The following is a 24,891-nucleotide window of genomic DNA, read 5'->3' as shown; positions in this document are numbered from 1 at the left end:
CAGTGGTTATTTGCACATCTCCGAGTTTGTGGGTAACCATACTACCATGTGATTTAGAGGGCAATTTTCAAAATCTCTTATTTCTTACACATTGGTTTACATTTGGAAGGCACAAATGCAGAGAAATCCAATTGGTAATAACAAATGTTCTACAATTATGGTACCTCACTTGCGTGGGTATGTCTAGTGCCTGTGACAGGAAAGGGTAGTACTTAATTTGTAGAAGAATAAGTGCTGGTGCCCAAAAGCTTTGCTCAGAAGCCCGCACATGGCACCGGCACACAGAATATCAAGGTTGCAGAGCCTGTAATCAACCTTGTGCCACTCTTTACCGATTTACAGGAACTCCTTGACTATTTATGTCTCTCTTGCAAATTCCTGCTTTCTCCCACTATGACGGGTTTTCCGCCTTTCTCTTTCTCTCTGCTTGTGTTGGATGAGATAATATTTATGTCACTCCTATGCAATGAGAGCCAGTGGCCCATACCGGACCCTAAAATAAATGCAAGAGGCCCCACCGCCAACCACCAGCTCAAATTAAACACTGGAAAAGGGCCCAAAACGCAAAATGGACACATCAGATTTTCCTCTGAAAACTGAATCAATGTAATGTAGATGGATGTAGATTTTGGACCCTAGCTCAACCTGCACCTAGGGAAACGTAGCAAACGCACACATTTTTTAAATTTAGATATCAGGGGAATCAAGGGTGAGGTGACATGCGTGGCTCTCACAGTGTTTTCTTACACAAAAGCCCTTGAAAACCTCAAAGTGACGAAAAACACACATTTTTCACACTGAGGTGAAACACAAAATCCCTACCAAGAAGCATTCCCCCAAATCTCCCGATAAAAATGGTACCTCACTTGTGTGGGTACGCATAGTGCCTGCCCCACGAAAGGCCTAAAACATAATGACTGGATTTGAAAATGGACCTAGCTGTGGTATTTGGGCCCAAGCGCAGAGATCACCTAATGAAACCTACCAAACCCAGACATTTGTAAAAACTAGACACACAAGGAAGTCCACAGTTGTGTGCCTCATCTGGATTCTATGATGTTTTTCTTACTCACAATACCCTGCAACCTCAAATTCTGCCTAAATTGTGCACTTTCCTTGCATTTAAATAGTGTAAACTTCGTAAAATCATAGGGATTCACAACATTCTTAACAGCCAGCATTTCCTTGCTTCTCAAGATAAAAATGCTGCCCTTCGTATGTGGCTGGGCCTAGTGCTCGTGACAGGCTTGCATTAAACCAAGGTCAGTGGGAGTCTCTTCGGGTGAGAGACTTTCTAGAAGTAGATAGTCACTTATCCGCCACAACTGCAGTAGTACATGGGTGAGATTAAACCTAAAGTCATTAGTTCAACACCTGTTATTTTATTTAGCCCATCCACATAAGCTATGTAATTACAGGTTCTTAGTACACTGCACCTCAGAAAAGAAATGGAATGGTGGTTACATGATTGATAATTTGGGTTTCCTCTTGCCCCACTGATCCCATTGATGTTAGCAATTGATGACAGTGACATAGGCTGAGGAGAAACATTGGGGGATCACAGAATACAAAGGGTGTAGTCAATAGTGAATGCAAATTAGCCTTCAAACTGTAAATAACTGTTTGAAACTTACTTTCTCTGACATCTTTCCTCTGTTTCATTGGCAGATAACACACACAACCACTCTGGGGGTCGGAGACAGCTAGTTCTGGGTCATGGCCAGCAGAGCAAGCACGCTGGTTGAAAGTTTCCATAAAAGGGGTCAAAACTAGCAAGATCATGACTTGCATCTTCTTATGTGTTGTATAGCTCCCCCTCCCCCTCTCCCTAAGTTCATTACTGGCATGTGTCCTACACCTATAGGGTTTTATTCTGTTACTTGGTCTGTGCTCCCTTTTGTTAGCCTTTGTGCTACTGCCTGTTCTACCTTTACTCCTGCATTCCTTTAATACCACAATAACACCATTGCAGCATTTGGTCTGATGGATTCCTCAGTGCCAGACCATTCAGGGTCCCAGTGCATTTCCAGGTGCTTATATATTTGATCATTCTTCATTCATCGGAACAACCCAGTGAGTCATTCCTAAACTTTGCATGCAACCATATGCTTCAATGGTCCTGCATTTTATCTCTAATATTGATGCATTATCTGTTTTTCTAGGACTTTGTCCAAACCCCAATGTTATGCTTCTCTAGCATTTTCCATGCAAGTACCAAGGCTATTTTGTGTGTTAACATATAACAGTATTGTTTTTTCTCTCTCTTTCTTACACCTAAACTTCTCCTTCCCCATTCAGAACTCGGCAGGTTGTTATGCTACTCTGCCTCTTGTAATGTGCATAAAGAGAGTATGGTGGTGTAACTTCTGATTCCAGTGCTCCATATTCTCTCTCAGGAGATGAGCATTCCTCCCATGCAACAAAGTCCTAAGTTAACCAACAAAGGGTTTAAGAGATCATGCCGTCCAGCTGAGGTAGCCAACTCTTTGCAGTAATTGGAAGAAAAATATCTCCTATCTCTAATAGCAACATTTATTGTGAGGTTGTATAATGTAGTTGCTGACTGCCTGAGTAACATCTTCCCATCTTCCATCAATCTGCATTTGAGTTGGGAGGATTTTTGGCACTGATCGACTATGTTGTCCATGACTCAATCAATTTGAATCCAGGAAGGGCACGATTCTTCCAGTATTTTACTCAGAGAATCAGAGCCCAGAGACATGGCTGATGCATTCACTACCCTTCCTACGGCTAACAGAGCTTCTTTATACTTTGCCTCAAATTCCCCTACTTCCTATGATGCCTATGAATATTCAGACAAGCAACACAAATCATGTTGATATCACCTTTTTGGCCAAGTAGATCATGGTTCCCCTTGTGCCCTGCCTATCACAATGACCTCTAGTTTACCTTCTAGAGTTCTGCACCCATTTATTGGGCCACAACTATTTTATCATGCCACATTCCACCTGTAGGCAACAGCCTGGAAGTTGAAAGATTAGTGTTTCAACAAATGTGTTGCCCAGAGGGGATAGCATCTTGTATGCAAGAAAGCTGTTGTTCTTCCACCTAAGTCTCATATGTTAGTAGGTATTGATCACGTTTTTCTAAATGGTGTCATAAACAAGGAATACAAGCCTTTTCAAGCAACCCCTTCAGAATGTTAGACTTTGTAAGGATCAGTTTTTTAACTATCTACATATCCCCTCAGGGTTCCGTCGGCAGCCATCACAGCTTGTGGGGAAACCAACAAATTCTTCAACTTCAATAGGGGATTTAGAGAGGAGCCATCTACAAAGTTTTTAGCACAAGAAGCCATGCACGTATGTTAGAATGGAATTTGCCCTTGGCCCTAGAAGGTATGTATTACTTGCTGTTTTAACTTTTGGAATAAATGATATTGTTTTGTTTTTAACATCCAAAGTAGTTTTTTTGCTTGCTGTTATGTCTGCTCACCAGTTGGAGGAGTTAGATGCATTAATTATAATTATGTCTTAGCTTAAGATTTTGCCACTCATAGTTAATTTATTACCTGGACAGGGGCTTGTTCCTAAATCTAGTTCTAGATATAATCTATCTCAGGAGATTGTATTGCCAGTGTTTTATCTGCCACTATCAGCACCTGAAGAGGATGCCTTGTACACTTTAGATGTAAAGTAAGCAGTCCTTATTTATTTACAATTAAGAGTAATTTCATTTGTGCAAATCACATAGTCACATTTGGACCTGTTGTTAATGCAGAAAAGCCATCACAGCTATCATTAGCTGTTGGGTAAAATTTACAACTGTTTCTGTGTACAAGTCTGCAAAACAAGAGGTGGCGAATTACATTATTGATTTTTCTATTAGAGGAATATCCTCTTGGGCAGATACTAGGAATGTTGTATTAGCAGAAATGTGTAGAACATCTACTTGGACTTATTCAGACACAACTGTAAATCAATCTATTACAGCTTGCCTTGTGGTGACTTCAATCGCTCTGCTGCTCCCAAGATTACCCGAATAAAGGAAGGAGAGCTGCCGCAGTTGATGCCGCGGTGAACTGAAGGTCCCACAATCCTCCTTGACAACTTATCTGTGCCTCATTGCACCGGATCAAAAGGCACACTGCAGTCTCTGAGGTTGAGGGCTGTGTTTTATTGTTGTGATCACTGTTGCCTGGGTCAGGATCTTACAGTTTGCCTTGTTGTGACTCCAATTGCTCTGTTTCTCCCAAGATCACTGGACCGAAAGAAGGAGAGCCGCCGGATTTATACCTCTGCTGCTGGGAAATACAAGTCCCACAATCCTCCCTGACATCTCATCTGTGCCTCTTTACAGTGGATCAAAAGGCATGATACAATCCCGCAGCGCCGGACACATGCGGGCTGCGCCTGGGCAAAGCCCAAAACAAGGGTGAGTCGGTCCGCTCCCATTAAAGCCCGTAGGAGGCTGAGCCAGGCGACCTCCTTTGGTTCTTCAATGAGGGTCTGACAGTGGTTAAGTTTCTTGCTCCTCATCATATTTTAAGGTACTGTTGTTACTACCTTTGAGACCAAATTCTGCTTTCTGTGCGCATCTACTTTGGGATGTTATTTGACTGGACTGAGACTATTTGTTCTTTGCTTTTTTAAACAAGCTGCTTAATGTGCTCTTACTGTATGACCCTACACTGAGAGGGCACTTCTTCTATTTTATCTCAGTGTTATTTCCAGTAAGTCTTTGCATCCCTTGCATTTGTGCTCAGTGTGATAAGTAGTGTCTTCTGCCTAAGAAGAAGGGACTCTCTGATTACATGTTAAGGTCATTGCACTAGCATCTATGGGGAAAAGAAAATGGCTGACGCTCAGGCTTAACTGTGCAAGGGTGTCTGCATTTTAGTACAGAATGCAGCACATATTAAAAGAGGAAAAAAATAGGAGAAATAAGGCTATTTCTCCTCATTGCACCTCCCTAACACCACTCCTGGGGTGGCGTTAGAATCTGATGCATTCCCAGGTTTACGATTCCTCATAAATCTGCGAATGCTTCAAATTCCATGGGTGCTGTGTGGGAACACCCACAGCAACACCCATAGAACGCCCCTTTCACACATTGTTCTGTGTGTAAGAGACACATATTTACAAGGCCGTGAAAAGCCACACAAAGTGGCTTTGTTTGGCCTTGTAAATAGGCTGTGGAACATTTAGCCACCGGAGCGTCAACAAAGTGCCGCTAGGGGCCTCACAATTGAGGACGTAAAAGGGCAAAACTGGAGCCATCTAGATTTACCCAGAAATGTGTTAATGATAATATGGGGTACATCATGACGTGCCCAGAAAAAAATTCACACCCTGGTTTTTAACAGAATATAAAAGGCTATGCATGTCAATTTCAGGTAGCCGATCAGGCTTAAACCTACTCTTGTGGTTGTTCCACATAGATGGTTTAATGCGGCATGTTCCACGACACATAGACATTTAAAAGCAGCACTAAAACACACAGCACATAATCCCATGGATATCAAAAGAGCCAGACTAGACTATCAAAGAGCTATTGAGAATAGGAAGAGGGAAATAAGGGAAGAGGCCTCAGAGGCACTATCCATGGTCGCCTCTTTAAGAGATACCCCTAGATTTTGGCAGGTTATAAATCATACCTTTTTTTCAGATCCTGATACCTCCAAGGTGGAGTTCATAATCACGGAAGATCAGTGGGTAACACATTTTAGAGGTATTTTTCAACTCATTGACAGAGAGTTATTGCAAATCAATCACCTAGATTGCTCCCTTTGATAGATCGAGCCCCATAACCCCTAAATACCCACATTGAGGTGAGTGAATGGGTGCTAACAATTAATAAATCTGACTATAGAAAGACACCCAGCCCCATCGGGTACCAGTGGAACTTTTTGAGACAAACACTGACTTATGGGACCCTGGCTTAACAAATGATTTAAGAAGTGCCCTGGAGGGAGCAATTCCGGAGTCGTGGAGATCTGCTATTCATGTACACATTTTAAAAATGGGAGACAAACTAGCTCCGGCCTGTTTTAGGCCTATTTCTCCAAACAGAGGAGCAAGGGAGGAGTGGTTTGCCCACTCCTAATTGCACATTGTACTTATTTTTGTTTCACTATTTTTGTACTGCTGATTCTGATCTAATGTCATTTGAGATTTTGTCTATGTAAAATCAATTTTGATGTACTATGAATTGCCTATTTCTCTATAAAAAACATAGCTGTACTAATAAGCGCTACGTCATGTTTATATGAACAGCTTTTGTAGTGATTGTGGATTATTTGGACCAATTTAAGTCATAATATTGAGTTTTGTAAAGAAAATCCTCCAGGAACACTTTTTGCTTTGTGAGTTACTTTTATAAAATGGCATTTTCTCTGCTCTTACTTCTCATTGTGCCTTACAGCCTGTCTCCAATACACGTCTGGAGTGGCTGAGAGCTACATTTTGGGCATGCCCTCTAGACAGCCACAAGCACCTGGACTCTGCCATCTGTGAGTCCAGCACTGCCAAGTGATGCCAATCCAATCCTGGGCCCTTAAAAGCTGACTACCGCTGTAAGAAACAATCCAAATCAATGCAGACAAGCAATCAATCAGTTTCTTGTTGAGCACGACTAATCACCTGTTAGGGTCTCAAGACGCTGTGGGGGGGATCTGCGGTTCAGTCTAGGAGCCAGATCTTGAGGTCCTTCCTGAATTACTCTTTCTGGGCAGGGAGGGGGGAGCGTATACTTACACCTGAATAGGCAGTGTCTTGTTTCCCACACAGAGGGCTTATTACCCCCTATTGATAGTCTGGAGCCAGAGCTGGGAAGAAAGGGGGTCTGTGTACTTCAAGTGCCTGCTTTGATGTCACCCCCACTTGAAAGGCACAGCTGGGTATAAGTACTGGGCCTCTCTCCCTACCAAAAGAATACACTACTAGGCATGTGAAACACTCTGCCAGGAGTAAAGACTGCTGTGATACAAGGAATGCCATTCTGCTCGACAGCTGATCTGGAAGAACTGCTCATCTTCTTTGCTGTGCTGCTTGCTGCCTGCTAATCTCTGCCCTGCTGAGAACAAGGATGGGACCCATCTCACTTGAACCCAGAGTGACGACAAGGGCTTGCTGCCTTGCCCCCTGTTGTGAAGTTTCAGGGCCATCAAATACTTCTTTCAATGCTGCGACAGCACCTGGACTCTGCCATCTGTGAGTCCAGCACTGCCAAGTGATGCCAATCCAATCCTGGGCCCTTAAAAGCTGACTACCGCTGTACGAAACAATCAAAATCAATGCAGACAAGCAATCAATCAGTTTCTTGTTGAGCACGACTAATCACCAGTTAGGGTCTCAAGACGCTGTGGGGGGGATCTGCGGTTCAGTCTAGGAGCCAGATCTTGAGGTCCTTCCTGAATTGAGCCAGCGACAGTGACTGCCTGAAATATAGAGACAGGGAGTTCCAGGTCTTCGCAGCATGGTAGGAGAAGGATCTTTCTCTGGCCGAGGTCTTGAGGATTCAGATGATGGTGAGGTTTCATACGTGGTCTGTGGGTGTGTGCGGGGACTAGTGTACCAGGTGTTGTCCCAGGTGGATGGGCGGGAGCCCAGGAGGAAGATTTCGTTCTTGTCTGAGTTGAGCTGAGGCAGGTGGCATCTACCTTGATCCCTTTGTGAAAGTTGCTCTTGGCTGCTGTGGATTTATCGGAGAGATAGAATCAACTTGGTGTCATCAGCGTAGGAGATGAAGTGGCTTTTGACAATGGCTGCAAGGACATGTAGATGTTGAAGAGGGTGAGGCTCAGGGAGAATCCCTGAGGTACCTCGCAGCTGATCTCTGTGGGTTCTAAGTGGAATGGTGAAGTCTGATTCTCTGTGTCCGGCCCTTGAGGAAGGAGTGGATCCATTCTAGGGCTTTGTAGCGGATGCCGGTTTAGTGGAGTTTTGCACAGAGGCTGTGGTAGGAGTTGGTGTCAACGGCCACTGAGAGGTCCAGGAAGAGGAGGTCTGCAGTTTTGCCCAGGTTGAGCAGGGTGCAGATGTCATCTGTAGTGCCAAGGAGTGCAGCCTCGGTGCTGTGTTTGCTTCTGAAGCCTGATTGGGAGAGGTTCAGGTTGTGGTTTATTTATGAACTCAGAGAGTTGGGCGTTGATGGCCTTCTCGATGACCTTGGCTGGGAACGGGAGCAGAGAGATGGGTCTGTAGTTCTTGAGGTCTGTCAGGTCGGCAGAGGGTTTCTTGGGCAGGAGGTGGATCTCGGCATGTTTCCAGTCTGTGGGGAAAGTGTTGGACTCAATAGAGCTTTTGATGGTGCAGCAAAGTTCAGGGGCAATGGAGGTGCTGGCTCTGTTGAAGCTGTGGTGAGGGCAGGGATCTGAGGGGACTCCAGAGTGGATGCTCTTCATGATTCCGAGGATGTCGTCTGAGGTGCGGGTGGTCCAGTTGGACTGGGTCTGCTGGTGTCTGGAGGAATTGGGTTCAGTGGTTGCTGGTGGGGTAGGTGGGTCTTAGGTTGTAAAGCTTTTGCGAACTCCTTGATCTTGTGTTGGCAGAAGGTGGTGAGGTTGCTGCAGAGGTCTTGGGAGGGGGAATGTCTGCTGTCTCTGTGCTGGGTTTGGTGAGTTATTTGACCTCTGTGCTGTTGTGTGAGTTGGCAGTGACGTGTTCCTCTATGGCAATTTTTGTTGTTGTTCTGAGGAGGTGGTGGTGTACTGTGAAGGCGGTTTTGAAGGCTGCATGGTATGCCACGATCTAGCTTATCCTCCATATATTCTCGAGTGATCTGCAGGTGCGACTCTTTCAAGGTGGGAGAGAAGGAGTTGGCTTTCTTGGAGTACTGCTTGTCTGTGGGTTTCATGAGGGGATTCAGTGTGTTGGTGCAGTTGGCGATCCATAGGTGGAGGTTGCTTGCTGAGGAACTAGCATCCATGGATGTCGGTGGTAGACTTTTGCTGAAGTAGGTGGTGAGATGGTCTTCAGTGAGCATGTTCCAGATTCTGCAAGGATAGCAGTGGGCATGGTGGTGTACAGTGGGTTTGGTGAAGGAGAAGTGGATGCAGTGGTGGTCTGTCCAAATTATTTCAGAGGTGTGGCTGATGGAGATGTTGTTGCTTGTGGAGAAAATGCGATCAAGCATGTGTCCTGCTGTGTGGGTTTTAGAGGACAATATTTTTTTGAGTCAGATGGTGGCAAGGTTCTCCAGTAGGGATGAGTGTTGCGGTCGTTGAGATTGTCATGGTGAAAATTAAGGTCGCCGAGGAGGATGTAGTTCGTGGAGGCAAGAGAGGGGTGTGCGATGCAGTCAACTATGGATTCTCTGAACGGTGGATGGGTCCGGGAGGTCTATAGATGAGGGTGCTGCAGACTGTGGTGTTCGGATTGGTCTGGACCTGGACGTGGAGGTGCTCCATGTTGGTTGAGTGGTCACCCGAGCTAGTTGTGAGGCAGATGGTACTTTTGTTTATAATTGGCGAGGCCTCCTCCTGGTTGGATGGTGCGTTCCTTGTGGATGATTTTGTAGCCATCAGGGATAGCGGTGGCAAAGTCCGGGGCTGAGGTGCGGTTCATTCAGGTTTCTGTGTTGAAGGCGATGTTGGGGGGAGATGGATTCAAGCAGGTCCCAGATCTCCATGAAGTGCTTGTATAGGGAGCGTGTATTGAGCAGGATGCACTTCAGGCGGTCGGTCCAGTTCTTGTGGGTTGTGCAGTAAGTGTGTCTGATGTAGGGAGGCAGGTGAAAGTGCAGTTGCTGTTGCAGTTGCGGCAGGTGAATGGGCCCTGAGTGTCATTCGGCGATGCAAGGTGGCAGGTGGTGGACGAGGAGGGTGCTGGCATCGTATCGTTGGTAGGTCTCGGAACCATGGTCTGTGGTGCTGGGAGCGGTCCAGGATCGGATGAACACAGAAGGGTTTGCCTTTGGCACACCTGCTGCACAGCCACGCATCGGCTCCTATTAAGCAGTGTTGGTGAGGAGGATGGCTGGACAGCTGGGAGGTGGGACACTGCACTGGAGGGGGGCAGGGCTGTGGGGAATGAGCAGCAGCCAGGGCATTAAGCAGAGGCACAGAAAGGCATGGATTAAGAGGAAAAATTGAGGAAAATAGAAAAAGAGCAAAACATAGCAAAAAGAAAGTAGAAAAAGAAAAAAAAGCAAAAGGCAAAAATGCAGAAACAGGAGGAAAAAAGGAAAGACGAGAGACTTTCCACTTGCCACCAGGGATGAGTCACAGGCTGGTGCCTGTGGGTGGAGGAGTGCCTCGAACACAGGACCTTGAAGCACAAGGGGCAACAACTACGAGGTGGAGCTGTGCGGTGGGGGAAGCAATGCACTGACACAGTGATGACTTCGATCCAATAGGAAATGAAACATTGTCCTTCAGCACAGGAGCTGATCAGCAACACAGTTTTGACACTCTGAGCGGCTCAACAACAATACACAATGCAGCTTGATGACAACGCATTGCCTGCATCATAAAGGGGTTCGCTGACAAAGGTTTCATCGTGTGCGTGGATTAGAAGTGATGCATCGAGTCTTTGGTGTCGACACGTTCTCCATCCAAGGTACTTTTTCAGCAGGACCTTCTTGAGTCCTGTTGGCGGCCTACCCTCAATTGTTGTCGGCCTGAACTTTGGATCTACCTTTGTCCAACATGTCCTAAAGTAACCCCGAAGTGCTAGTTGCTTCTAGGCACTACATTTTAATTTAATATTTAACAATTCATAACTCCGGTTTTCTTATTGGATTTTTGCTGTTTTACTCATAAAAATTAAAATATATTTTTCTAATCCTTTGTGGAGTATTTTGTATGGTGTTTTCATTGTGTACCTGTGTGTTTATATTGCACACGTACTTTACACATTGCCTCTTTAAATAATCCTGACTGATCTGTGCCAGGCTACAAGAGGGTGGGCACAGGTTATCTTCTAGTGTGTATCTAGCTGACCCTGACTAGAGTGGTGGTTCCTGCTTGGCCAGGGTACATACCTCTGCCAACCAAAAACGCCAGAGCTAACAAACCTGATGCGATGGCCTATTAGGCTATTAGAACGGTATTACAGATCTAGGCCCAGATTACAAAGAATTAGCATCTAGTTTACATTACTTTTCTAACAAAAACCCAACAAAATGTGTTAGTTTGAAATTTAGCAATCATTTATTACAAGTAACGCAAAGCAGCGCAATGCACTTCCTTGCATTAATTTGCGTCATGGGGGAATTCTATGACTGGAGCATGGACATTCCCAAGCAATCACACATGAGTTGTAACACAAATCCTTATCCACAAAGAATTCCAGACAAGAATTTGAGCTAAAATTCTTCACTTTCCTGAGGCAGGTGTAACAAGAAAAAATATTTTCATTTCTTCTTGTGCTTCCCTGTTGGCATGTGTGCTACATTCTACAGTATAACAGCATAATTTTACATAAGGGACATCTTCCTGCACATAAAGTATGATTAGCACAACACAGGCACCCTTGCACTATAGTACAAGTGTGTCTGCATTGGTGAATTGCAGCTTATAGTGCACCACCACAAAGAGAGAGGAGAATTTTATTAGAAATGGCATGGTTGTGATCTCTCCCTTTCATGCAACACAGCGCCACAACTTTACTTGCTTTTTTGTACTGCGGAATTTCTCTGTTAATCTGGGCCTTATTGATAACAACGTTGTTCTGGGCCAGCTACAGATTTATGGGTAAATGGATGGAGGATAAAGGAAAGGTAAAAAACACAAATGTATAAAGCAAATATGCTTTTCTAGGTTGAAGTGACACTGAAATTATCAAACTATGGCTCAGGACGCTCCTCACTCTGTAAGAACAGGGAAAAATAATTCTTGGACTATGAGTAATGGACACAAATATAAATGCTTTGTGGATAAAGTTTTATGAATATTTTGTGTACGTTTTGTACAGACGGTGTCCGAAAAACAAAAAATTGGTGAAATTATAACCAAAATAATGAAGAAAAATCACTTATAAATAAATGAGATTTATTAAGAATAAAAAATCCAACTATGCATATTGTTTAATTCGTATGTCTCGCACAAAATCAAAGTAAAAAAAGCACACAGTATTGGCATTCTTTTGTTAATTATTGGTCAATTCTTACATCAGAATTTATGCAAGGAGGCCCATTTCCAAAGTAGGATAAAATAATTCTCTTCAAGGAAATTATAACAATTATCAGCTAAAGACTGAATGATAATATCAAGATCCACCACGCTCCCTGATATGCTCATGTATACCTACAATTCATTTAAGATGGAATTTGAAGTCGTTTCTAGTGGGAAAGTAGAATGTATTAGAGAGCGAGATTGGCACAGCTCAACTCTTCCATATCGCATACTGCTAAGGAGGACAATAAAAAAACAAAAGGTGCAGGGCGAAGACTGGTAAACCAGCTAGCATGAAAGCTGACAAGCCGCAGAGCGCAACGTGTTGGCAATCGCCAATATACACCGTTTCTATAGTCAAATACCTGTCTTCCTACATTGACCTCGAATAATATAATCTGCATGCAGAACCACAGAGCTTCCTCTGCTCTGATGCCCCAGCTGCCACAGGTTGGTATCCCACATACGCTGTCCTGTATAAGTATATGTACAAACTCAAGTTTCTCTTCTGACTATGTGCAGACAGCATTTTCATTTCCTGACAGTTTCACTTTCTCAGTCACTCTTTGCACATAAATCTCCCTAGGAGTATAATTTGCTAACTGAAATAATTGTTTTAGTCCCAAGCAATTGGAAAAATGAATAATTTGTTCAATTAAATTGCCTCTGATTCGAATCAGCAGTCGGAATCGGGCTTTGGGGGACCATGAGTGGGCCCTCCTTCACCCGGAGCCTTCTCAATCAGGCCCATGGGGTACCCATGCTTCCCCCCTTACCAGCCATGCACAGTCTGGCTGGCACCAGGGGGATACCCGCCACAGGGGGCCCGATTTTCCCCTGCCACCTCTTTCTTCAATGGGAGCCTATGATTTCGGTCGGAACAAAAGCTCTGATTGAAGTCAATGGGAGTCCAACCAAATCGTATCTGGAAGCATCCGGATGCATCATACTCAGTCCGGTGGACTCTCCCGATCCGATTCGGTCAGAAAACAGTCCCATACCCATTCGGTCTGGAAGCTTTCCAAACAGCATCGGAATCGAGCCCTATAAAGTGAAAGTACTGAAGACCACTTGTGACCTTCTTTTTAGATTCTGTTTCAACCTGGTGATAATGGGATTTTGAGCCCTTTCCTTAAGCAGCCATCTTGCAATCAATAAACTCAGAGGTTATTCCAGAGGTTAGTACCCATCATCAGGGGAATATCACTTGACTTTATAATGAAATCATAATGAGGTGTACTTTCTTTCTTAACACGACACAGCAACTATTAAATGTGTGAAAATCGAAAAGAACAGCTTATGGATGCAGAATGAATTTCAGCACTGAAATGTGTTATCTTCCAATAAATTATCATCCGTGGAAGGTGAAATATTAAATGTAAATCAGCTTTTGTCCTAATCTAAATTACCAGGACATGTCCTTTCTGAATGTAAACACAAGCAACCACAGACAGGTTTCCACCTGTTGAACTTGGCCCTTTCTGCATGGTCACCTCCAAACATTTTGCCTTCACCCATCCTGTTTTCAAAAGTTTTTATTGGCATTAGAACTATATGTACTTTATCACTGCTAACCAGTGCTAAGATGTTTGTGCCCTCTGCTTTAAAGATGGTAAAATTGGCTTTCACCCAATTGTTAAATTTAACTTACCTGTAAGTCCCTCGTATATGGTAACACCGGTACCCAGGGCTCATACGTTTGAAGCTACTAGTGGGAAGCAGCACACATTGTGTCACCCACTAAAAGTAGCCTTTTAAAATGTCTCAGGCCTGCCATTGCAGCGTGTAGTGCAGTTCAAACTACCGATTCGACCTGGCGAACTAAACCTTCTGCCAGGCTAATCCTTGCTTTTTAATACTTACAACCCACCCCTAAAAGAGGCTCTAAATAGCCCATAGAGCAGAGTGCATTGTATTTGAAAAGAAGGACATGTGTTTTTAGGATTTACATGCCCTGGTAGTGAATGTTGGACCTGGCCCTTTTTGCAGGGTCACATCCAGAAATGCTGCCTTCCTTCTCCTTCTTTTTGCTGAATTTGTTTTTGTTGGCCTTAGGACTCTGTGAACGTTAACACTGCTAACCGGTGCCAAAGTGCTGGTGAGCTCTTCTTAAAACATGGCAAAATTGACTTATACCCAATAGGCATATTTTGTTTACTTATGAGTCCCTAGTAGAGTGGCACTACCTGTGGCCAGGGCCTGTACATTAAATGATATTAGTGGACCTAGAGCAGTGGTTGTGCACATAGAGGCACTGATATAGCAGCCCTTTAAACATGTATCAGGGCTGCTATATCAGTGCCTCTATGTGCAGTTCTACACTTCCATTTCGACCTGATATAATAAACTTTTGCCGGGCCCAGACCTTCCTTTTTAATACATTTGTCACTAGGCTAGGCTTCTATTCCCTGCACAAATCAACCATATTGTGGATGACCCATCACTCTTCTTTGACAACCCTGCAGATGTGTGTGACTAGATAGAAAGTCAACAAAATGGAATGACAGCACAATATCTCACTGCCTGCCCGCAGAGGCACTAATGACGACAGAGAGAACTATCTGCAGGGGCCTTTTGCTTAGGAGGTGGATGGATCTGAGCAAAGTAGTCGCTCTGGTGGCTCTGGGTCAAATGAGTATCTCACTACTCAGCAAAGAGGGAACATTTGTCGGAATCATCCGGTGCTGGCATGTACTCAGATTTGGCCATGGAAGGCCTGCATTTGACCCTGCATGCAGCTGATTATCTATAGTCTACCTCCCTCTGACGCCCTTTCCTGTGTCACTAGTGAACCGGAGATCAGAGAATGGACTTGAGACCAAACTTGATTACTGGCCTGAGATAGGAGAAGAACAATATCAGGGGCTACACATCGAGCTAATTACTTGGGATGGTGAGCAGGAGGCAACCATGCCACAATTGGATGTACTGTGATAGGTAGTCCTCCACTGTTGCTCCTCAGGGCATCCTTTCCACTGGAGCAGAGTTGTAATGAGGTTAATGGTTCGACGAGTTTTGGGCACCTGACCGTTGTCAGTGCCCCTTGGGCTGCAGGAGTTTGGAACAGTTTGACTAAGTTAAACAGGTACATGACTTTCAGGCCACTACATCCCACATAAGCATCCACTAAAGTGGGGCAACCCCAGACACCAGTATGCAAGCCTATGAGAATGTTTACTGCTCAGGGGCCAGGGAGACAATACTACTGAATCTGACCTTGCTAACACATGACCTTTCAGCTACCTAACTGTACCACTCTCAGGTGAATGTCAGAGGCATTCAAGCTGCCCATAAACTGCATCAGGTATACTCCTATCTGGAAAGGAGATGAGTTGACTTTTCCCTCCGTCAGGAAACACACAGCAGGAATTGAGATCGCAAGTCTACAACAGAGATGGAGAGGACAGATTCATGCCACAAATATTTCCACATTTGCCAGGGGAGCACTCATTTGGATCTCGGCAAGGGTCCCTTTCAGATGCACCAAATAGAAGGTAGACAAGGAAGGGAGATACACAATCATTTGATGGGATCTTGATGAGGCACCAATAGAGCTTTGAAGTATCTATAGCCCCATGTTTTGTTCCTGGAGTCCTTGTCCTGATATTATATTAGGAGACATCACTCATGTGGTTAGAATTAAGCCCGGGCGGAATTCACGTAGCCGCGCTATGCAAACCTATGCAAAGCGGCAAAAAAACTCCTCAACGCTATGCGGAGTTCTGCGAGCATGCACAGTTGCTTGTTCCACATGCTAGTGAGATGTTTCTGACGTTCGCAAAGCAGTTTGCGTGTTCGTGGGGAAATATCGCACACACTTCACCGCGCAGTCGCCAATGGGCGTGGCCATCTTGTTTTTCTACTCTGCAAGGTTCTGGCCCTTTTTTTCATCCCTCTCCAATCTTTTCAATCCTTTGTTTCTTACATTGTTTTTTATTTATTATCTATCCCTCTCTCTACCTAAGTGTATAATTTGCATTTTATTTCTACTTTTACTGCGTTTTTGTACTGTTTTTCCATTACTTGCTTTTCATTTTTTTTACTTTTCTACTTCTTCTCCTGACTTTATTTTTACTGCTACATTTTCTTTTCTGCCCCCACCCCTCCACAACCATGGCTGAATTTGAAATTCACTTCTTTCATTGTATGCAGCTAGAGGGGGGAGTGGGCGATTGGTTGCATACATTTTTTACCTGTCCAATGAGTGCACAGTTCTGGGAACAAGTATTAAATGCCTTAAGTAAAGGATTGTATGGATGGATTGAACCAGAGGCAGGGATGGCACTTTTTGGATCCTACAGACATAGGCAAAATCAAACATTAAGAAAAGAGGCTGAAGTATTTATTACTATTGCTTATTTAGTTGCTCGATTGTTGCTCCTCCAGAATTGGAAAACAAACAGAGTACCTACCTATCAGGAATGGTAAAACAGGATGTGTTGAATTAAGAAGTTTGATGAGGCACATGCAAAAAGGGTTGGTGATACCAAAAGATTCTCTTGGCAAATTATGGAGGAGATTGAAAAGGAAGCAGGGTAAGATCCAGACCAACAGCATTTAAAATCCTTTTTTTTTTATGCTAAGGAGAAACATAATGATCATATTAGAGGGATTGTGGCATTTCGGTGAAGAATATTTAAATGTTTGGAAGGTTTACTTTTAAAAAGATGGTTTCTTGAAGAGGTAGAGATTGAAATTTGACGAGATGCACTTTTGAGTTATAATGGTTTCTGCTAAATTAAGCACTAATGCACTTTTATTATAAGCATACCAAAGTATTTCTTAAATACTGGGACGGTGTGATTATATTTGTATGTGTAGTGTAACCTATTATGGATTGCTCTATATACAGGTAAAAAACTTACCAACGTAAAGAAGGTCTACTTTTGAATAAGAAGGGCTCATAAGAGAAATTTGATGAATTGCACATTGAATAAGTAACAGCTGGTTGCTATATCTAGCACTGTTTCACTCTATTGAAAGTACTGTTGCACTCTATTGGAAGTATCTCTGCCTATCTGTTTTTTGCACATCAACACTTTGTTGGACATGACATCAGCACTTTGTTGGACATAGTAAGGATGCGATGTAATGATGAAATGACAATTATGAATATGCTGCATCCTATACATAACATCAGCACTTTGTTGGACATAACAAGGATCCAATGTAATGATGAAATGACAATTATGAAAATGCTACATCCTATTTAAAAAGAAATTAAAAGGAAAGATTCCTCAATGCCATTGCAAGTAACTCTAGCTCTATCTACCCTGGTCTCCTTAGGTATTCTAGATAGCTTTTTAGGTGATAGTACCAAGTATGCAGTCTTTATTAGTGAGTGTCAATTGCCCTTTATGTACATACCTCAGGCCTTTCCTAACATCTCCTACCTAAAAGGAGTGGCAGTAAATTGGTCCATACCACTATTCGAAACAAACAACCCCATTGTGCACATGTGCACTGCTGTTAAAGCAACTATTGTTTGCAAAACATGTGTTCATCATTCTTGTGATAAAGAGCTGCTAAATTTGTGGAAAGACACAAGAGACCTTTTAGCATATATTACCACATTCAACCAACGTATTGCAATCCTGCGTATACCTGTTGGTTGTCCTGATACAGTTCCCCACCTAGCAGACATGCTGCGATCCAGTGTAGTTTGTTTTCTTTTCTCCCATCCCAATCCCTCTTTCCCCTTGGGAACTTCCATAGGTACTGTGTTATCTAACTTTCGCTGCTACCAGGGTTAGTTCTGAGAGGGAGTACTGTCTAGTCGTCACCCCATTGTAACTACCTGGAGTTCAGGTGAGTGGATTGTGACACCAGCCATAAATGTGAATCCTCCAAGCCTCTACTTCAGACTCCTTGACTAGGGAAAGATCAGAAGAGGACTAAACCAGCTATCTGAGAGTTGAAAAAATGCCTACCGACCTGGGACTGATCTCCCTCGTGTACCCAGGAGAAGGAAGTGGACCTCCTGTTCAAGGTACAGGGATACAACAAGCTACAAGAGGCCTTTTTTGCACCTGTCCAGAAGATCATTGGCAAGTGGACCTGGAAAGCATGCTGCCTGTCACTCAGAGTCTTTGAGTGCCCCCCTTCAGGTTCTGGGATTCTCTAGAAGTGTACTACTGTGGTGGATTTGGTACCTAAAGGACTAAAGTCAAAAGGTAAAATCTTTGACCAGGGTGTACCTGGTTGGTTTTTCCGACCCACACTCCATCGCAGTCACATCAAATTGAGGCTAGGTCCAGGCCTACAACAACCATTTCCTATTTTTCATATCTTTGTCATTGTGTTTCTCTTTTCCTAATTGGGATTTTTATTGTTTTGTATTTCAACACCCTGACAAGGATTGTGGCTATTACATGAGTGGAATATATACCCAGTCATCAAATAACTACATTTCTCACAGTGTCTTAATCCAGTATAGTTGGAGCTCAACAAAATAAACTGTGTTCAGATTGTCATGCTCATACGTACATTGTTCTCATAATTACAGCCACAGTCAGTTGTAGTAGAGCATAATTAACTGTGTTCAGATGGTTGTGGTCATTCTTAGGCATTTACCACATGATTGCAGCCACAGGGAACACGCTTTACTAATTCATTTGCTTCTTCAGGAGATCCAAATAGGTGGTCAATCAACTTTTCCATTCAGGAAATAATGGAAATATATTACCAAGCAATAGTGATAATTATCGCTATTGCTTGGTTAGAGACAAAAATGTACCGCTGAGCTGCGGCGATTTTTGCCGCAAATAAACCTTGGTATTACCAAGGTTTATCGCAAATGCGATAAAAATCGCCGCAATGCATGAATATCGCTGAAAAGTCAGCGATATTCATGCATTACCGAGCTAATGCTCTTAGCCATGTAATCCACCTCCCATTGGATAACATGGCTAAGAACTGCTCAGGGCAGGTGTTAATTTTTGAGATATTTGCGCTTAGCGCGAATATCTCCAAAAGTTGGTAATAGGAGATAGCGATGTTAGCAACTGTTTCCAGTCGCTAACACCTTGGCACGCCCAATTTGCATGTCATTAGTGATAAATATCACTGACATGCAAAGCGGGGCCCAAGATGGTCGCTATCTCCTACTAGCTGTTGCTAACTGGTGTTAGCGACAGCTAGGTAATAGGGAGATAATTTTATCTCCGCTTTCTTGGCTTTTAAAGCCAAAAAAGCGGAGATAAACTCCCTTGATAATATGCCCCAATGTTATTAAATAATCTGCGGAATAGTACAGTAGCAACTTTGGATCACCTAAAATTCAGCAAATTAATCGTTACTAGCCATTTAATACCTCAGCTAGCTCTTTGTTTTGTGTGTCATTCAGTTAATAGCATTAAAGGCTCTATTAGGGATGTCTCGATGCAGGGTTGTTAATGCCGCGCCTCCTGAAACAATGACACTGAGGTTTACATTACCTATGATAATTAAAGGGGGATTAAGAGTTGAACCAACACATTTCGTAAAATGAGGAATTACCAGGGAAATCTGTTTTTCCGATTTCAGTTCCCCTAATAGCTTCTCGTTTTGTCCCCGAATTTCACCCGGAGGTTTTAGCTTCTTTCAGCAGCTGAAAGTAAACAGATCTGCAATATTTTGGCAGAACCCAAGGAGTCCAATTGGTCAAATAATTGCTGTTAATTGCTCCATCTGGACTAAAAGTGATCTGATAATGGTCAACAGGCACTTTTAAAATGCTAAATAAACAAACATGACATGGCTTGTTTGTAGATTATGTGGATTATGTGGATGAAATTGCCTTGTAAAGTTGTTTACAGAATTATAAGGAAGTATATTTGTTTCTTTTGACGCTTAATCCTGTAATTTGCAATAAAGTAACAAACTGAAGACCCTGTTGAAAATGTGTAGGTTTGTCAATGCCAGAGAATAAGAATATAACTAATGCAAACCCTAAAAAGACGATTTGATTTCTACTTTCACTTCATATTCTTCAGAACTCCCTCGTGCCTCAAGATCTAATGTAAGAGCAGAAGCTCATATCTACACAATTGCATTATTTGTAATAACATTCCCAAGTGATGCAGTTAGATTTTTTAAACTAATCATTAATTGTGTTCAGGTAAGTTAATATGGATAAAAATACACCGCTAAGAACACCATTACACAAAAGAAAAATAATGGAATTTGTTTATCTGAAGTTTTATATTAAGTGCAAGCTAGACAGAGACAGAAATATCAGGAGAATAGCTGATGCTATTCAACCCTAAATCCGTTTAACTATATCTGCCAGAGTTCTCATGCTGCGCAGAGCTGCAATATAATATATCAAATTTCTGAAGAGGTTCAAACCATTACAGGACAGTATGCATTAACTTGAACCCTTTCAGAAAGGCTCTTGCTATGAAATATCACTATGAGTAATGCAAAATATACAAGATATATTTAAAATGAAGTGTTTCAGAAGATAGATTACTAATTTGGAGAGGGGTGACCTATATCAACTAAACAAACACATTCTGATTACATCTAAACCTCATCTCACGAAAACAATCATTAAAGGTGATTTGCTCCTTCTATGTGTGCATATTGGGAAAAGGGTGCAGCCAGACACTACATAATATATCAGAAAAGTTTGCTCCTTTGCAGCATGGTACATGCAGTCCACAAGTTGTGCTCCCATCAGTGTTGACTGCAGTGTCAACACTACAGTCATCACTAAGGCATTACGCTCCCTTTAGTGTTGACTGTAGTATTGACACTTCAGTCAATACTAAGGGGAGTGCAAATAATAGACTGCATGTGCCATGATGAAAAGGAGCAAACTACACCCTTAGTGTTGACTGTAGTGTTGCTACTACAGTCAACACGGAGGGAGCTCAAACTGTGCACTGCATGTACCATGATGCAAAGAGTAGACCTTTCTGAGTTATGATTTAGTGTCCGGCCACACCCTTTTCCCTGCCCAAACCGATTTTCATGACCTCTTCAACCATTTATCACATGTTCCTAATGTTCCTTTTTCAAAAAATTGCATTCTGACCCATTGATTACACTTCATCCAGCCCAAGTTGGAGAGTACAGCCTGAGCCAGAGAATATGGCCCAGGTGTGAAGAGTGCGGCTCAAGTAGGAGATTCCGGCATTACTGCGGAGGTAAAGATACGACTCGTAAATTACCTCTGTGAATACTTTTATCTCAGATTGCCTTTGTGAAACTGATCCAATGTTACTGTCCTTCAAGAGCTAGCCTTAAAATTGTCACTGCCACCTGGATCATACATACCTCCAGAAAGTTAATGTTTTTCAACAACCACTTTGGTGCCATGCTCTCAACCACAATATCGCACATAATTCCTGCTTAGAAAATCCAATACTGCCCACTGCATCCATGTAGAGTTCAACCTCATCAATTGAAATACTCTTGCCTCTGCACAATGAAACAACATTCAATTCAGACAAAAATATGTGACATACTTTTAAATATGCTTTAACTCCCTTTGACAGCCTGGTGAGATGTGGCCTGTGCCGCAATTCTATTGTTGCTCTTCACAACCTCTTAAAAATAATCCTCCCTGTGGGATTACTGACTAGCAAATTTAGGCCAGTCAGTGTCTGTATCTTCAAAAATGGTTCCCCTTTTTGTCAACATGCAGAAATGAACTGATGTCCTGCAGGTCTGTACTTTCTAACTGGGAAACATTCTCTTATTTAACCGTGTCCAGCTCAGTTCTCAAGAAGGAAAACAGTGTTGCTGGTCCGTCAAATTTCTTTGGCGCTAGTGGTACTCCAATCCTCACTGTCATGGAACGTAAAGACTGCAAAAATCTTCAACGTTCACCTGACTGATCCATGTCAACAAACAAATATTAGTCTAAGTAATTCACATAGTCCACTCTCCTGCTCACATCTCCTCTCCAGAAAAATACTGACATTCTCAAAGACAGCTCTAGACAACCTATCCCCAAGGACAGCCACCTATAACAAAAGCATTTTCCATTCACCACATTTTCCTCCTCCATCCTCCCATTAACCACCAATGCATTGCTTAATTCATAAATATTCTCAGATATGGGTAAACCTTGGATAATGGGTGAGGCACCACTTTTTGATGTCCTTTGTTTGTTTTCCTTAGCATCACTAGTGCCTACCTGATTGTCTTCCCTTGACATCTGATCAGCCCAATGTGCTCTGTAGTTCTGTCATGACATTGCGCTCTGGGATTGACACCTCTTCAACTGCAGCACTTGTGTAGGAGTCTTCAAGATAATTCACAATCATTGCCCTTGGTCATAATGCCAGTAATTCTCCTCTCTCTTCAACTGGTCATCACTTATATCAGGTGCCCTTGCTTGTTAAGGGGGCTGACAGAAAAGATCCCCATGTTCCTCCCCCTCACGTCAAACCAACAGTTTGCATGTCTCCTTTTCAAGGCAAAATGTTGATGCACTCCTTGTAACTTCCAAAGTGCTCATCATGATACGACTAGGCATCAACGCTCCTAAACCCATCTTACAAATGACGAACATCCTTCCCAAACTTCAGTCACATTGATGCAAGATATAGCTCATCCTTTCACATGACACGCATGACAAATGCCATTCCTGCTATATAGTTGTTAAATAACCTATACACCTGCTGGGTGGAGGACTTTAACAATGTATAGTGTCTCACTAAATATAGTGGATAGTGACTAAGGACCATATGTATCAAGCCTTTTGCGATTCGTTAAGGCTGAAATTTGCAGAATTGTGTCCTTAGCGTATCACAAACGGCCTTTTTACCGATTTTAAAATGTAAGAAACATTAGCAATATAAGGAATCGCAAAAAATTGCGATTCCTTATTTTGCTTAAGCATTTAAGGAATCGCAATTTTGCGATTCCTTAAATGCTATGTATGAAGCTTGTTAGACTTGCGATTTCAGGTTTAGAAATCGCAAATTACCACCAACTTGTAGTTGGTGGTAATTTGCGATTTATTGTAAATATGCACAATTGTGCATTTGTGAGGGTGGCATATAATGCACATACATGCCCATTGGGCATGTATGTGTGCCATATGCACACACATGTAATTTACAGGGGTGCACCCTTGCAATAATTCTCAAATTGCGATTAGCAAATTGCGAATTCGCAATTTGAGAATTATTTCGCAATCATTCCTATGGGCCTCCTAGCCCATCGGAATGCATTGGAAATTATTCCTTAATTGCGTTTTCGCAAAATGCAAATTCGCAATTAAGGAAGATTAAGGAATCGCTAAAAAAAAGCGAATTTCTTCATAAATACCATTTTGCGATTCCTAAATAGCGATTTCTTAAAAATCACTATTTAGGAATCGCAAAACGGAACTATGATACATATGCCCTAAACTATGTGAATATCTGTATCACTTTGTCAGTTGTTGTGTAAACTGGTTCTCCAGTTGGTTACTAGCTATGTAAAAGTCTATGTTAGTTATTGATTAGTTAACTGAGTATTTGTATGGGAGAGTGAATGTGTGTGTGGTTCGGAAGAGGGTGTGTGACTGCCCAAAGATGTGTGAATAGTTGATTCAGTAGATATATGAAGTTAAAACTACATGTTCTAACAGTTGTTTGGGTGAGTGAATATGTTTATGGGTGTGGTGATGAGCAAATATATTTCTCAATGGTACATGTTCAACAAATTATAAAAATAAAAGGCAGTGGATGTGTCAGTTGTATATAAATAAGTATACATAAGACTCAATGATTGTGTGAGTGACTGTATGGATAACTGTATACTTATAATAATGATTTTATAATATACTAAATATGACTTACTATCAAAATGAATAGATGAAGTGGTGTTTGTATAAGTGTGTAGCTAAATAAGTATGTAAGTATGATCCATTGTTTGCATAAGTGAGTAGGATAACTTCATATGTGAATTAAGTATGGGCGAATTTAGCGAATCTCGCGTTCGCGAATTTTGCGGATTTGCGAACTCGTAATCCGCAAAATCATCGAATTCTCGCGAATTTGCGGATTTTTTTTTTTTTTTGTGTTCGCAAGGATTTCTGCCAGTTCGCGAGGGTTTCGTACCAGTTCGCAATTGCGAACTTACATTTCGTCTCGCAACGGTCGCGATTATGTTGTTTCTACGTCTGGTTCATCATCACAGGTTCCCAGCACCCTCTGTTTCACCACTGCCACCCTCTGTTACATCAATGCCACCCTCTGGTTCATCATCACTGTAGATTATGGGGGGGTAAAGCAAGTACACCAGCCCTGCTTCAACTGACATGAATTAATTTGGGGTTAGTTTATTAATGTGTCACTGTTTTAAAATTCCAGTCTGGCACCTGCTTCCTTATCTGTCATTTGCTTTCTGTTGCAGTGCATTTTTTTTCCAGGACCTTTGTGGCCTACTTGTAGCTATTCTATGAGCCTGCTGTAAGGGTCTGAGCAGGGTCATACAATTGTTGCAACTAGCAACTGAATTCTGGAGGGGCCCCAGTCAGGAAGCACTACAGGGAATTGTTACTAATGATGAGTTTGAACTCTTGCACCTGCCGAGTGCTTTCAGTTTTGCAAAACTCGTTTTACTGCAATTTTGCGGGATTTGCAGGGCGCGAACACTCGCGAGATCGGATTCGGAAGCTGCGAATTCGTGCAAACATGCAATTTGTTTTTTGCGGCATGTTAGTTCGCAAGGTTTTGTGCGTTTTTGCGAGACGCTCGTAGCGCAAGGCGCGAAGTTACTCTTGCGGTCGTTCAAGGGCGCGGCCATCTTGTTTGCCTGACGTATTTCCGTTTCCGGGCGCGAGGTGTAATCTCGCAAAGTGTGAGGCTCACCAGTACAGTTTCGCGAGTGTT

Source organism: Lissotriton vulgaris, chromosome 8 (assembly GCF_964263255.1).
Source record: "Lissotriton vulgaris chromosome 8, aLisVul1.2, whole genome shotgun sequence".
Taxonomy (NCBI): domain Eukaryota; kingdom Metazoa; phylum Chordata; class Amphibia; order Caudata; family Salamandridae; genus Lissotriton; species Lissotriton vulgaris.
Note: the sequence above shows the minus strand (reverse complement) of the source record.